General features: G+C 38.9%; 1 protein-coding gene and 1 pseudogene across 4 annotated transcripts in view; one reads left to right on the top strand and one right to left on the bottom strand.

Moving 5' to 3' along the window:
* ARHGAP12 (Rho GTPase activating protein 12) overlaps positions 1-14791 on the top strand; it is a 157943-nt gene that overhangs the window by 55506 nt on the left and 87646 nt on the right. The window lies entirely within an intron of this gene.
* LOC136338250 (nucleolin-like) lies at positions 9436-11744 on the bottom strand (annotated as a pseudogene).

Raw genomic sequence — 14791 nt, 5'->3', positions numbered from 1 at the left:
ACTCAAGATATTTTTGGAACTCAATCTCAATCTGTAAAATGGGAATGATAGTAGTACTCATGTCATAGGGTTTTTTGGAAGATAAATGAATTAGTATAAGTAGTTAATATAGTGCCTGGTTCACAAAATATACTATGTGAGTGGTTTTTATTATTGTATAGATTTAGATTTACAATCTTGTTACTTCATGTCAGACATAATAGATAGCACTATATAATTTTGATGTTTTAATTAAAAAGAGAAGAAAGGAAAAATAGCTTGACTATTTTAATATATATATTTTTTATTTTCCTTCCTCTTCCTTTAGTGACAGAGACAGAGGGACAGACAGGGGACAGACAGACAGGAAGGGAGAGAGATGAGAAGCATCAACTCCCCTTTACAGCACCTCAACTGTTCATTGATCACTTTCTCACATGTGCCCCGACTTGGGGGAGGCACAGCAGACTGAGTGACCCCCTGCCCAAGCCAGCGACCCTAGACTCAAGCTGGTGAGTCCCACTCAAACCAGATGAGCCTGCGCTCAAGCTGCTGACCCCAGGGCCCCAAACCTGGGTCCTCCACGTCCCAGTCCAACGCTCCATCCACTGCGCCACCACCTGGCCAGGCTTGACTATCTTAATATTTACTTAGGAAATAAAGTTTACTTAGCAAGTGAATGTATGACTTATAAAGGTCATAGAAGCACAGTGATCTATATACTTGAAGTATTAAAAGTAGAACTTTATTAATTACTGGTGATAATTTGTTGTAGATACTTATATGAAGTGATGTGAGGCCATTTGTTCTAGATGAGCATTTTTCTGAGACCATAACAAAACATGTATTTGAAAATAGAATCTGCCTGTATTTCAGAGAAGCTTGAACCCATCAAATTAAACAATATTTTTAAATATCCATTATGAATTATAGGGGCTTAAAAAAACTTTTATTTTTTCATACATATTATTAAATATTGTAATTATTTTTTATTTGGAAAGTAAGGGAAAACAGGGAGAAAGAGAGACAGGATCATAGAGCTGCTCTTGTATGTGTCCTGACTGTGAAATTGAACTGGCAACCTCTGTGCCAGAATCATGCTCCAACTAATGGAGTCATTTGGCTAGGGTTTTATTGATTGATTTTTAGAGAGAGTAGGAAAGGAGAGAGAGGGGACAGGAAGGGAAGCATTCATTTGTTGTTCCACTCAGTCATGCATTCATGTGTTGCTTCCCATGTGTTCACTGACTGGGGATCAAACCTGCAACTTTGTTGTTTTGGGGTGACACTCTTCACCAACTGAGCTAACTGGCCAGGACCTTAACTTTTTTCTTTTTTAAAGGAAACCACTAAAGTTCTTTGTGGTAAGTGTTTCAATAGTTAAGCAAAAGAAATATTTTGTCTTTTAAATAGGTGTTAATATTTGCAGATCAATTAAGAAAATCAGTTGAAAACTCACTGTTAACATGAAAGTGACATTTTTACATAATTGAAGAAAGCATTTTCTGTTTATCTTTTCTGAGGTTTATAGAAGAGTAGTAATGCCTGTGTTTAAGGGATCTCAGTATCATAACTATTTAAAGTAATTACTTTGGAAGAATGCAGTATAATACATATAATTCTTCCGTAGTTTTAATAAAATCTAGCTTTAAATGGGGAGAGCATTTTCATGGGAGTTGACAAATTTCTTCTGTAAAGAACCAGATATTTTAGGTTTTGAGATCTACACGATCTCTCACAAATTTTCAACTCTACCCTTGTAGCTTAAAAGTAGTCAAAGATAACAATACGCACAGAAAAGAATATGGCTGTGTTTCAGTAAAACTTTATTTACAAAAACAGGCCACAGTCTCGATCTGGACCAGAGTTTGCCTATCCCTATAATTATAAGAAAATATAGAGAAGTGCTGTACTATTTATTTCACTTTTCATCTTTTGTCTTATTTTAATAAGTGTATACAGTAGAATGCTGAAATACAAAATTGTGGAAGCTTTGCCATACAGATAATACCTTAGACTTTTGAGAGGATTGTTGCTGTTATTTGAGTTTATTAGCTGGTATAAGACAGTTCAGATTTTTATATTAAAGGAATCTCAGGAATTTCTTATGAAATTATGGAAGTGCAAGATGTTTCAAAGTTAAAACTCTTAAAGTAAAGGTTCACAGCCTATATCTATTGTTAAAACTTCATTCAAGATATCAACAGGGGCTTGACCTGTGGTGGTGCAGTGGATAAAGCATCGACCTGGAAGCCAGTTTGAAGCCCTGGGCTTCCCTGGTCAAGGCACATATGACAAGCAATCAATGAGCAATTAAATTGAAGCTATAACTATAGTTGATACTTCTTGCTGCCTGCCATTCCCCCCTCTGTCTGTAAGCTCTTAAAAAAAAAGGTATCACTTGAGTAGTAGAATCTTGGAGGTTTTTTTCTTTTAACTCTATTCTGTTGTCCAGTTTTTTTTGAAAAAAGAAGAGTACCTTTTTGGTCTTTTGTATCTATACTTCATAATTTAAAGAAGAGCAAATCTAACATTTTGTACGGCATTTATTTATTTATTTATTTATTTATTTATTTATTTATTTATTTATTTAGAAAGAAAGAAAGAAAGAAAAGAGAGAGAGAGAAAGGCAGGCGAAGAGCAGGAATTGTCAACTGGTAGTAGTTGCTTTTCCCATGTGCCTTAACTGGGCAAGCCCAGGATTTTGAACCGGTGATCTCAGCATTCCAGGTCGACGCTTTATCCACTTTTTCACCATAGACCAGGTTTGGACAGCTTTTAACGCGTCACTTTTCTAGGGAGTAAAGTGTTGTTTCAAAGTTTTATTAATTATCTGCTAAAATATCCCTTAAGTACTATGTCAGATTTTCCTTCATTTGATGTATCATGCTTATTACTGAAAAGCATTGTTAAAGCCCCATGTTATATGAATGGTATTGCCAACATATACATTGGGATTAGAACTTTTTTTTTTATAGAAAAACCAACTATTTCACATATCAAAGTAATTTTTCTTCATTGACAGTTTACTACAATTTAAATGAGTTCCCGAAAAATCTGTTTATCAGTTATAACAACATAGCCAGATTTTCTTTAGGCATAGTCAAGTGGAAAAGAGTGTGATCTTTTTAATTTTTGAGATACAGATTTAAAGATTTAAATGGGAACTAATAAATCTGGATGTTCTTCTCGTAACTAAATGTAATTAGAAAAACAGTACATACTTTTACAGGAGTAACTTACTCTGATATATTATTATTGATACATAATAGCTTTTCTGTTGGTTCATTCACTAAAATATGACATGAAGACTGAAAATTGTGATAAGCAGACTTGTTTCTTCCCATGGCTAGTACTTTCTTCTATTAAGAGGAACCAGGCATTATTATGACACTTTAGATATGTTTCATTCTGAAGAGCAGCAGTACCCCGAAAGGACACTAGTTTAAAAGTTAGTAAATCTTACCTGAATTTAGATCTCTGTCACAGATTTTCTCATGTCTCTGTTTTATCTGTAGAGACTTTTGAAGCCTGAATAAAAACCATTTTATTGCTCTTGTGAATGTTCACATACCTGATGGAAAGGGACAAACATATAAATAACTGATTTGGAACCACAGGAAGTCAACATGTCTCTAGTGAGCTTTGGAAGAGAGTAGAGTAATTCTGAGTCTTTAGAGAAGGAAGGTCAGGAGTTAATATGATTTATGGGAAACGTATCTGTGTATTTAAGAATCTTTTCTAAAAATTCTGAACTGAGAGCTAGTTTTGATGAGGAAGAGAATTTGGAGGGGCCCTAATAGGAGACTGAGATATTGGAAAACAAGCTGCAGTTTTGACTAACTCTAATAACTCTTTATAGAACTGCAGTATGTTTATTAGATGCTTTTGTTTCCAGCACTTTGAAATAAAAGTAGATGTTTTATATTTTTCTCCCTGTGAATTAGGAATATATGAAGGGGTCATGAGGAACAAAATTAAATTGCTTTTAAACTTAGCTGCTCACCCCCCCCCTTTTGTATTAATGGTCTTTAGTGTATATGTAATATGTTGTGAAGTGGAAAACGTAAATTATCAGTGTGTGTTTTTATTGATGACATTTAGAATTAATGGTAGCTTTTACTTGAAGAGTTTCAAAAGAAAAGGACGCTGTGTATAAATTTGTATTACTCAGGGTTCTCCAGAGAAACAGAACCAGTAGGAGATATATAAGAGAAGATTTATTATGGGAATCGGCTCATGCACTTATGGAAGTTGAGAAGTCCTACGATCTGCCTTCTGCATGTAAACGAGCAAAGCCATAGTGTAGTTTAGTCCTAGTCTGAAGGTCTGAAAACTAGGGTGGGCTTGGGGAAAGGCCCTGTTAGAGAGAGTCCTGAGACCTGAGAACCAGAAGAGCCAATGTCCTGGGGCAGAGGCCATGGATGTCTCAGCTCAAGTGGGGAAAGGGAACTTGCCCTTCCTCTGCCTTTTTGTTCTATTAAGGCATTTTGTTTATTAGAGGGTGTCTATCTGCATTGGTGAGGACAGTCTTCTTTACTGAGTCTACTTATTCAAATGCTAATGTCTTCCAGAGACACCCTTAAAACACACCCAGAAATAATATTTTTTCTGCTCTCTGGGCATTTTCTTAGCTTAGTCCAGTTGACACACAAAATCATCACAATACTTAAAATCAAAAGGAGTGACTTGAACAGGTAGTCATATGTCCATGTTTATAGCAGCATCATTCATAATAGCGAAAAGATGGAAGCATCCCAAGTAGATGAATAAAGAAAATATGATATGTACATGTAATGGAATTTTATTCAGCCTTAAAAAGGAAGGAAGTTTTGACACATGCTACAACAGCTACAACATGGATGAATCTTGAGGACATAAATAAACCATTCACAAAGGATAAATATATGATTTACTTATATGAAGCACCTAGAGTAGTCACATTTGTAGAGACAGAAAGTTGATTATTGGTTGCCAGGAACTGGGGGACAGAGGGAGATGGGGACTTTATAGGGTAATGTTCGCAGAGTTTCAGTTTTGCAAGATGAAACAATTCTGGAGATGGATGGTGGTGATGGTTGCAAAGAGAAAAGAGCTGGGGATGATTAGTGTCTAGATAGGTCCATTTCTGAAACTTTAGATGAAATGCTCAAAGAGGTGCTAGACTTTTGACCACTATCATAATAGCACAGTCCCACTGTATTTCACCTATCTTAACCTTTTCTTACCCTACTCTCTTTTATCAGTTAGCAGTTTGGAGAACTTGATAATGGTAATGGTATTCTCATCGTGGCTTATTATGAGGATTATAATTCTAAGCACAGTGACTACATTTCTGGTTTACAATGAACCTAACGTATTTGTGTCTTTGAACCAGCCTTTCCTTCTTGCCTACTCTAGATTTTTCTTGGTAAACTTGAGTGTGGTATTAGCCTCCATGGTATCATGTGTTCTTACCTCTGTTGCTTAGGTTGTAGAACTTTAAGGATCATTATAAAATTGTTACGTGGTTTTAAAACTAATGCTTTTTTCATTTTACTCTCACTTCAAAACACATGCATTCATTGAAGAATAAATTAGAAAACACAAACAAAAACAAAACAGAATCAGTTCTACTTCCATGAAATAAGTTACAAAAACTTTCATAGACTTTTGATTTTTTTCATTTCTGTACATGTATGAATATTTTTTACATTTATTGATTCTTACTATGTTTTTACGTAACTATTTTGAATATTTTAAAGGAATTCGTGGCTTAAGTATTTGTTCTTTTAGTGTAAAATCGCCACTAAAATGATGGAAAATCATTTACTTTTATGTAGTTTGTATAAGGTTTCAGTATCACTTTAAGGAAATAATGCTTTAAACCTTATAATAACTACACAACCAGTTAGGAATTAATATAATAATAGATTATCCAAGTAACTGTATTACAGTGTTGTCATGTAACTTGCTAATGAATTGCTACATGTGGTAAATTAGAAACATTCTTTTGGGTGTGTTCATTTGAAGCTGACAGTTTATAAATTCTTTCTTTGGAGGTTTTCAAAGTGTAATTTCAGAATCCTATTTTTGAAAAATGAACCAAAGAAAAAAGAGTGGTCATGGCTGACAGTGGTGGCTTAATGGATAGAGAGAGTCAGCCTTGGATGCTGAGGTTGCTGGCTTGAATACAGGCTTAGCCAGTTTGAGCACAGGCTTGCCGGCTTGAGCATGGCAGTGCTGGCTTTATTGTAGGATCATTGACATGATCCCATGGTTGTTGGCTTGAACCCAGAAGTTGCTGGCTTGAGCCCAGAGATCGCTGGCTTGAGCTAGTTTGTCACAGGCTCTGCTTGAGCCTCTAGTCAAGGCACATATAAGAAGCCATCAGTAAACAACTAAAGTAATACAACTATAAGTTGATGCTTCTCATCTCTCTCCTGTCTGTCACTAAAAAAAGAAGAGTAGTCATTTATCAGAAAAGAAGAGGAAGGATGGAAGGGTGGTTTGTCAGCTATTTAATTTGTATCTTTTTGAAATTCATTATTATGTTACCATTGCCAGAAATCTCAAATTCTAAACTTACACTTGAGTATATGTGCTTTCAACAAGTGAACACAAAAGTTTTTTTATTTGTAATTGTACCATGAACTTTTTACTCTAGAAATTTCAGGTCATCCTCTGAATGCTGATTATACAGTTACCATTCAAGTCTAGAGGGAGGGAGATTCAGAATAATGGCAGTGTACCAGGCCTTTGCATGTTGATTCATCAGCGTAAAATAGTGAATCTTGCTATTTCAGCATAATGTCTCAATTTAGCTTAACCGAACAAGGACAAACATATCTGGTTGAATACTTGCAACACAAATTAATAATGAAATTTCACCAATAAATATTATTTTATAGCAGCTATCTCCTTTACTTTTTATTTCTTAAAATAGTCTATGGATTGGAAAAGCAGTTACCTTTCTCAGTTTATATTTGTGTTAGTGCTGCTCTGGATGCACAGGAAACCTGTGAATTATGCTGTTAAAGAAGAGAGGAGCATCTTCAAAAGAAAGTGATGTTTGACCCAGCTTTTTATGGTTTTATATGTGATTTACTGGTTGGTGGTTAGGGATGAGATATCTAAGAGGGATAAAGAAAATATTTAATATTTGAAGATAATTGGGAGGAAGGGACAGCCTGATATTAATAGAATTGTGAGTAATATACAGTCAGATATGTTTTTAGAGAAAAACTGTTGGTACTGTGAAGGACCAGTTGGATGAGGTGAAGAAAAATAGAGGCATTCATCATTTAGCAAAAAAGATGAAGAGGACCTAGACCCGTGATGGTGAACCTTTTTATAAAAACCACCCGCTTTTGCCCAGGCCGGTTGGTTCAGTGGTAGAGTGTTGGCCTGGTGTGCAGAAGTCCCGGGTTCGATTCCCGGCCAGGGCACACAGGAGAAGCGCCCATCTGCTTCTCCACCCCTCCCCCTCTCCTTCCTCTCTGTCTGTCTCTTCCCCTCCCACAGCCGAGGCTCCATTGGAGCAAAGATGGCCCGGGCGCTGGGGATGGCTCCTTGGCCTCTGCCCCAGGCGCTAGAGTGGCTCTGGTCGCAACAGAGCGATGCCCCGGAGGGGCAGAGCATCGCCCCCTGGTGGGCGTGCCAGGTGGATCCCGGTCGGGCGCATGCGGGAGTCTGTCTGACTGTCTCTCCCCGTTTCCAGCTTCAGAAAAATACAAAAATAAATAAATAAATAAATAAATAAAACCGCCCACTTTTGCAGTGCTGGACAACCTGGTCCCCGTCCACTAGTGGGTGGTCCAGCTTTCATGGTGGGCCAATCATGGCATTGTTTGGTTGCTCCACCCACCATGAAAGCTGAATGCCTACTAGTGGGCAGGAGGGACCAGGTTGACCAGCACTGCAAAAGTGGGCGGTTTTTATAAAAAGGCTCGCCATCATGGGTCTAGATGAATGTGGCTATCTTACAATAAAAGCAGAAGGAATTGAAGATAAATTAGGGGGAAGATTAGTAGAACTTTGTTGGGGTAAAAAGAAGAGACAGAAGATGATTTTGAAATTAATTTTTTTTGATTTATTGATTTGAGAGAGATTAATTTGTTGTTCTACTTATTTATACATTCATTGGTTGATTGTTTTATGTGCTCTGACCGGGGATCTAACCAGCGACCTTGGTGTAACACGACAGTACTCTGACCAACTGAGGTATCCAGCCAGGGCTGACTTTGAAATTTTCAAGTGAGTATTTTATGATGCTATTATTTGAACAGGTGAACATGCAAGGATGATGTGTTATGGAAAATAAAAGTTGAAAGAGAGAGAGAAGGGTATACTCAGGGACATTGAGTGCTTACAGAAAATGCCTCTGGAGAGGTGTGGACTTGGTCTCGGAGGGGAGATTTATCTTTTGTTCCGTTTTTTTTAATTTTTCTGAAGTGAGAAGCAGGGTGGCAGTGAGACTCCGCATGCACCCGACCGGGATCCACCCAGTATGCCTACCAGGGGGTGATGCTCTGCCCATCTGGGGCATTGTTCTGTTGCAACCAGAGCCACTTGAGCTCCTGAGGTGGAGGCCATGGAGCCATCCTCAGCGCCCAGGCCAACTTTGCTCCAGTGGAGCCTTGGCTGTGGAAGGGAAAAAGATAGAGAGAGAGAAAGGAGAGGGGGAAGGGTAGAGAAGCAGATGGACGCTTCTCCTGTGTGCCGTGACTGGGAATTGAACCTGGGACTTCCACACACAGGGCTGACGGTTTACCACTGAGCCAACCGGCCAGGGCTGAACTCAAGTTTTCTTCATAAAATTCATTCAACTCCTTATCACTGTCAAAACTCCCATCAATTAGCTTGTCCTCTGTGCGATGACGAATCACAGTCTTCATTCAACGAGCACAAAAACTAGTGTGAAAAAGCAGGAAATGCAAGTAAAAAAATGTATAACCACTGTATAAGATGCATTCAGTTTTTAGACCCAAAATTTTTCAAAAAGGATACATTTTATACATGGGGAAATACAGTACTTTTCAGTTAAAATTGATATGCAATTTTCAGGAGTGAAACTAAAATTTTAATCTTTTAACTGAATATTGGCTTGTTGACAAAATTTTTTTTGTCCTTTATTCTGTTTAGTGGCCTAATGTTATAATAATTAATTGTTATGATAAGGCAGAGTTTAAGCAGATAAATTACCAAAGGCACATAAATGACTTTTTTCCACATGAATTAAAATAGAATTTTTCCCCCCCAGAGTTTAGGACTTTTAATTTGTCCCCAAAGTTGCTTAAGCAAAATCATGATAAAACATTCTACTCTCCTTTAGACTCCCAACACACACACAAAAAAACTATTTGTAGGAAAAAAAGTGGTTTTGTACATGGGAAGAAAGTATAAATTCAAAAGTTACCTATAAGGGTTAGCTCTATCACTATTCTCTTTAAGATGTGTATATGAATATCCAGTCAAAACCAACAGGGTGTCTCCTTTGAAATGTTACCTATGCATGTTTCCAAGTAGACCACAGGACTGTATACTGTCTTGGAATGTCCTTAGAAGGCTCTGTCATTGATCAGGTAACAGAGTAAAAACCCCAGAGTCCTTTCTTTCAAATGGAAGAGGGAAAGACAGGGACAGAAGAAAACTATTCAAACTTCGTCTTCTTTCCTTGTGGCTTGTGGTCTCCGCCACCTCCTCTGCCTCCTCGGAAGCCTCCCCGACCTCCAAAACCACCCCAACCTCGGCCACCAAATCCGCCTCAGCCTCCTCTGCTGCCGCCTCACCGTCCAAAGCCACCTCAGCCTCCACCGTGGCCTCCGAAGCCACCTTCACCCTTAGGCTTGGCCCAGTCCAAAGTAACTTTGTTTCCATCAATTTCCCCATCTTCCATGGCTTCCTTAGCAGCTTTGGCATCTTCCTCACTATTGAAGTCTACAAAACCAAACCCTTTGGAAGAGCCAGTCTCCCTGTCAGTGACTATCCTTACCTGAACAGAGCCATCAAAAGACTCCTTTAATGTCTCTTCTGTAGTCTCCTCCGACAGACCTTTGACAAACAGAGTTTTGGATGGTTGGCTTCTTGCATTAGGTGATCCCCTGGGTCCTTGCAATTCCAGCCTGATTGCTCTGCCCTCAATTTCTCTTTTATTACAGGAATTTAAAGCTTCTTTAGCATCTTCAAATGAAGCAAATTCTATAAATGCATACCCTTTAGATTTGCCATTTTGGTTCTGGGGCACTTTGATAAAAGTAGCCTTCTCAAATACTTCCTGAAGAGTTTCTTCTGTTGCACTGTAGGAGAGATTGCTTAAAACCAGAGTTTTTGATTCACCACTCCAAGTGCTGTTCTTTCCACCTTTGTAGTCTTGACTTTGACCTTTCTCTCCGGTGTAAATAGGGATATAGATCGCCCATCTATTTCTGTTCCCTGTTTTTCTTCCAAGGTTTTCTCTGCATCAGCTTCTGTCTTAAATTCAATATAAGCAATCCCTTTACTCTTTCCGTCCTTGCTGACTAGTCTGATCTCCGCAGCATCTTCAAACACTTCTTTCAATTCATCCTGAGTAACTTTATAAGGCAGATTTTTAGCCAAAAGTGTTCTTGCATCTCGATCTTTTTTACTATCCTTTCCCTTTGGTTTTTCTAGTTTAATTTCATTGCCAAAGACTTTAAAACCAGTGAGTTCCAAGGCTTTTTCCAGGTCTTCAGCTGACTCAAAATCCACATACCCAAACTTCCTGAACACACCAATTCTGACATCCACAACAGCAAGATCGTTTTTAGCAAAAACATCACTGATACCCGTTTTTAATTTAGGAGCAGATTTGCTGAAGTTCAGGTTTCCAACAAAGAGATTGAAAGCTGTTGTTGGTTCTGTGCCTTCCACCCTCTGTTTCTTGGCTTCAGGAGCAGCTTTCTGTTTGGCCATTTCCTTCTTTCGTTTTCCAAGTGCTTCTTTGACTCTTCCTCCTCTTCATTGTCCTCCTCTTCCTCCTCCTCCTCATCTTCCTCATCATCCTCTTCTTTATCGTCATTGTCTTCATCATCATCATCCTCTTCATCTTCATCCTCAGCTGTGCTCTTGGCATTCACAAGAAGAGCTTTTAGAGGAGCTTTTGTACCTTTGGCTAGTGCCAGCTCCATAGGCTCCTCTTCAGAGTCATCTTCTTCATCGTCATCCTCATCATCTTCATCGTTCTCATCATCGTCTTCATCATCCTCATCATCTGAGGCAGGAGCAACAGCAGCCGCTTTCATCACTGCTGGCTTCAATTCATCCTCATCTTCATCCTCATCCTCCTCATCATCCTCTTCACTATCCTCATCATCTTCCTCATCACTGTCTTCCTTCTTGGCATTCTTACCATTCTTTGCTCCCTTGGCAGGGTTGGCTGCACCCTTTTTACCAGGGGTTGCTACCCACGCTTTGCCTAGTGTGCCTCCCTTCTTGCCAGGTGTGGCTACTGCTTTGACTGGTGTAACTGCTGCCTTTTTGCCAGGGGTCGGCATAGCCGCTGCCTTTTTGCCAGTGGTGACAACTGTCTTCTTGGCTGGTGCGACGACCATAATCCTTCTTGGTGGAGAAACCATCACCTTCTTTGCTGGAGTTGTGGTAGCCTTCTTGCCTTTTTTCTGAGGAATGATAACCTCTTCTCCACTGCTTTCATCTTCTTCGTCATCTGACATTTCCTCATCTTCACTATCTTCTACCTCCTTTGGAGGAGGAGCCATTTTCTTGGGGTCACCTTGATTTTTACCAGCCTTTGTGAGCTTCACCATGATGGCGGCTGATGACCGCGCAGAGACCAGAAGAACCGAACGACGTCGATAGCGGCCGCTGGTACTGAAAAGCTGGAGCGCATACGTCTCGCTGCCAGCTCGAGACTCGAATTAAAATAGAATTTAAAAAATAATTTAAATTTTGATTTGGAGTCTGATACTTTGGTAAACTTTTTCTCCCATAAATCTTAATCAGAGCTACAATTATAGTCTGTCGGGACTTATATTAATCATTCATAATATATGTAATATAAGTATAATCTTGCATTTATAGTAAGTCAGATACCTAAGAATTAATACTGAGTATCAGCATAATTAGTTAAGATGTGAGGTGTAGCTCCTTAGTATGATATGTATTCTGTTCTCTAAAGTTTATTTTAGAAGCAGTTCTTGAACTACATGTGTCAAAAGTAAAAAGTGGACAAATCTCTTTGTGGTATTAAAAAAGTAATGATTCAAGCATACTCTAAGTTGAAAGTTACCTTTTTATATGTGGTTCCCCAATTTTTCCTTTCTGTGGATAATGGGAGGGCTATTTTATTCTATGTATAGATAAAGTGAAACAGGCCAAGTCTTTTTTTAAATATAAAATTGGGTCATGTACAGAGGTACTAGTCCCAATTCATTTGTTAATTAATGACAGATAAGGCCCATAAAATTAACTTTTTGTTCTCCTTTGGAAGGTTTTGGTGGTTTTTTTGTTTTTGGTATGTAAAATATAATTATTTTTGTTGGTGAAAATAAACAAGGTTCTTCAATTTAAGTGCAGAATACTTATAAGTATTAGAAAAGTAGTTTTTATTTGATTCATTTATTATAAATACTTTTTTTTAACTCTTTCCTGTGATTTATGTGCAGAATAAGAATCAACTAATCAATGGTATGGATTTCAGAATTGTCTTTAAGTATTTATATATTTTATAATACAAATTTATTAAGCCAGGGCAACCAGTTTCCCGTAAGTCCATTCAGGAAAATTGAAGTCTGTTAATGTGTTTTGATTAATAGTATACTCACATAAGGTATTTTAACAATACCGTTTCTTGACTATAACCCCAGCACTGTCTCCCCCACCTACACCCAGTAAGTCGGATATAACCCAAGAAATTTAATAAGTACCCAGGTGAGTGGTATAGATGAGCCATTTACCATCCCTTAAGAAATACTAGTGTTAATCCTATTGCTCTCACCTTTTAAAAAATATATTTGATTTGGGAGAGGTAGAGAAAGATAGAATTGTTGTGCTACTTATTTTTTTTAATGTTTATTTTATTGATTTTAGAGACAGAGGAAGGGAGGGAGGGGGAGAGAGAGAGGAACATTAGTGAGAGAGGAACATTAGTTTCTTCCTGTATGTGCCTTGACCAGGGATTGAACCGACAACCTCTGCTCTGCAGGATGATGCTCTAGCCAACTGAGCTATCCAGCCAGGGCGTTGTTGTTCTACTTATTTATGCATTCATTGCTTTAGTCTTGTGTGTTCCCTGGACTGGGGATTGAACCTGCAACCTTGGTGAATTGGGGTGACGCTCTAACAACTGAGCCACCCGGCCAGGGGCTGATCTCACTTTTATGAATTATTGGACTGGATAGGTGCCCCAGATTCTTACCTTGATCAAATTTTATCTTTTTTTTTTTTCCCCGAAGCCAGAAACTGGGAGGCAGTCAGACAGACTCCCACATGCGCCTGACCGGGATCCACCCGGCATGCCCATCGGGGGTGATGTTCTGCCCATCTGGGGCGTAGCTCTGCTGCAACCAGAGCCATTCTAGCGCCTGAGGCAGAGGCCACAGAGCCATCCTCAGCGCCTGGGCAAACTTTGCTCCAGTGGAGCCTCGGCTGCGGAGGGGAAGAGAGAGACAGAGAGGAAGGAGAGGGGGAGGGTGGAGAAGCAGATGGGCACTTCTCCTGTGTGCCCTGGCCGGGAATCGAACCTGGGACTCCTGCACGCCAAGCCGATGCTCTACCACTAAGCCAACCGGCCACGGCTTGATCAAACTTTAAAGGTAATAAGTCTCATTTTAACAAAATTGGGAAATAGGACACACAGAAAAGTATCATATATAATCAATCCCTTTTAGTTAGAGTTTAGTTGGAAGTTAGAACTAGTTTTATATTCTCCTTTTCTCATTGACCTCAACAAATTTTCATGTTAATACAAAAAAATTAACATTTTCAGTGCTGGTATAGTTTTGCCTCAAATTGGGTCATGATTTACTTAACCATTCCTCTGTTGGGATTTTAGATAGTTTCCAATTTATATATTATAAATAACATTAGAATGTACATTTTTGTGGGAAAATACTTTTTGGTATCTAAGATTACCTCCCGCACTTGGCTGAGGATCCTAAAATATTTTTAAAAGCTTTTTTTTTTTCCTCTGAAGCTGGAAACAGGGAGGCAGTCAGACTCCCACATGTGCCCGACTGACCGGGATCCACCCGGCACGCCCACCAGGGGGCGATGTTCTGCCCATCTGGAGTGTCGCTCTGTTGCAGCCAGAGCCATTCTAGCACCTGAGGCACAGGCCACAGAGCCATCCTCAGCGCCCGGGCGAACTTTGCTCCAATGGAGCCCTGGATGCGGGAGAGGAAGAGAGAGACAGGAAGGAGATGGGCAGGGGTGGAGAAGCAGATGGGCGCTTCTTCTGTGTGCCCTGGCCAGGAATCAAACCCGGGACTCCTGCACGCCAGGCCGATGCTCTACCACTGAGCCAACCAGCCAGGGCCTAAAAGCTTTTGAAACATACTGCCAAACTGTTTTCCAAAAAGGTTCAGCTAATTAAAATTACTAGCAGTAAACTAAAATTGTTACATTATATCTTTATTAGCATTGAATATTTTTGTTAACAAACTTCATTTTTGGTTCATTAGACAAAATGGTATACAATTGCTCAACCATTTTGTTGTAGTTAATATGTTTTGTGTATATGTAAAAATCAGTTTGATATTTTATACTAAGTTTTTTTTTTAATCAAGAATTTGTATTTCAAGAATTTTGAGGAAAGAATCATTAGTGATCAACTAATGGTAATTACTTTGAAGGT

Source organism: Saccopteryx bilineata, chromosome 5 (genome assembly GCF_036850765.1).
Source record: "Saccopteryx bilineata isolate mSacBil1 chromosome 5, mSacBil1_pri_phased_curated, whole genome shotgun sequence".
Taxonomy (NCBI): domain Eukaryota; kingdom Metazoa; phylum Chordata; class Mammalia; order Chiroptera; family Emballonuridae; genus Saccopteryx; species Saccopteryx bilineata.
This window is presented reverse-complemented; position numbering and strand designations above follow the sequence as displayed.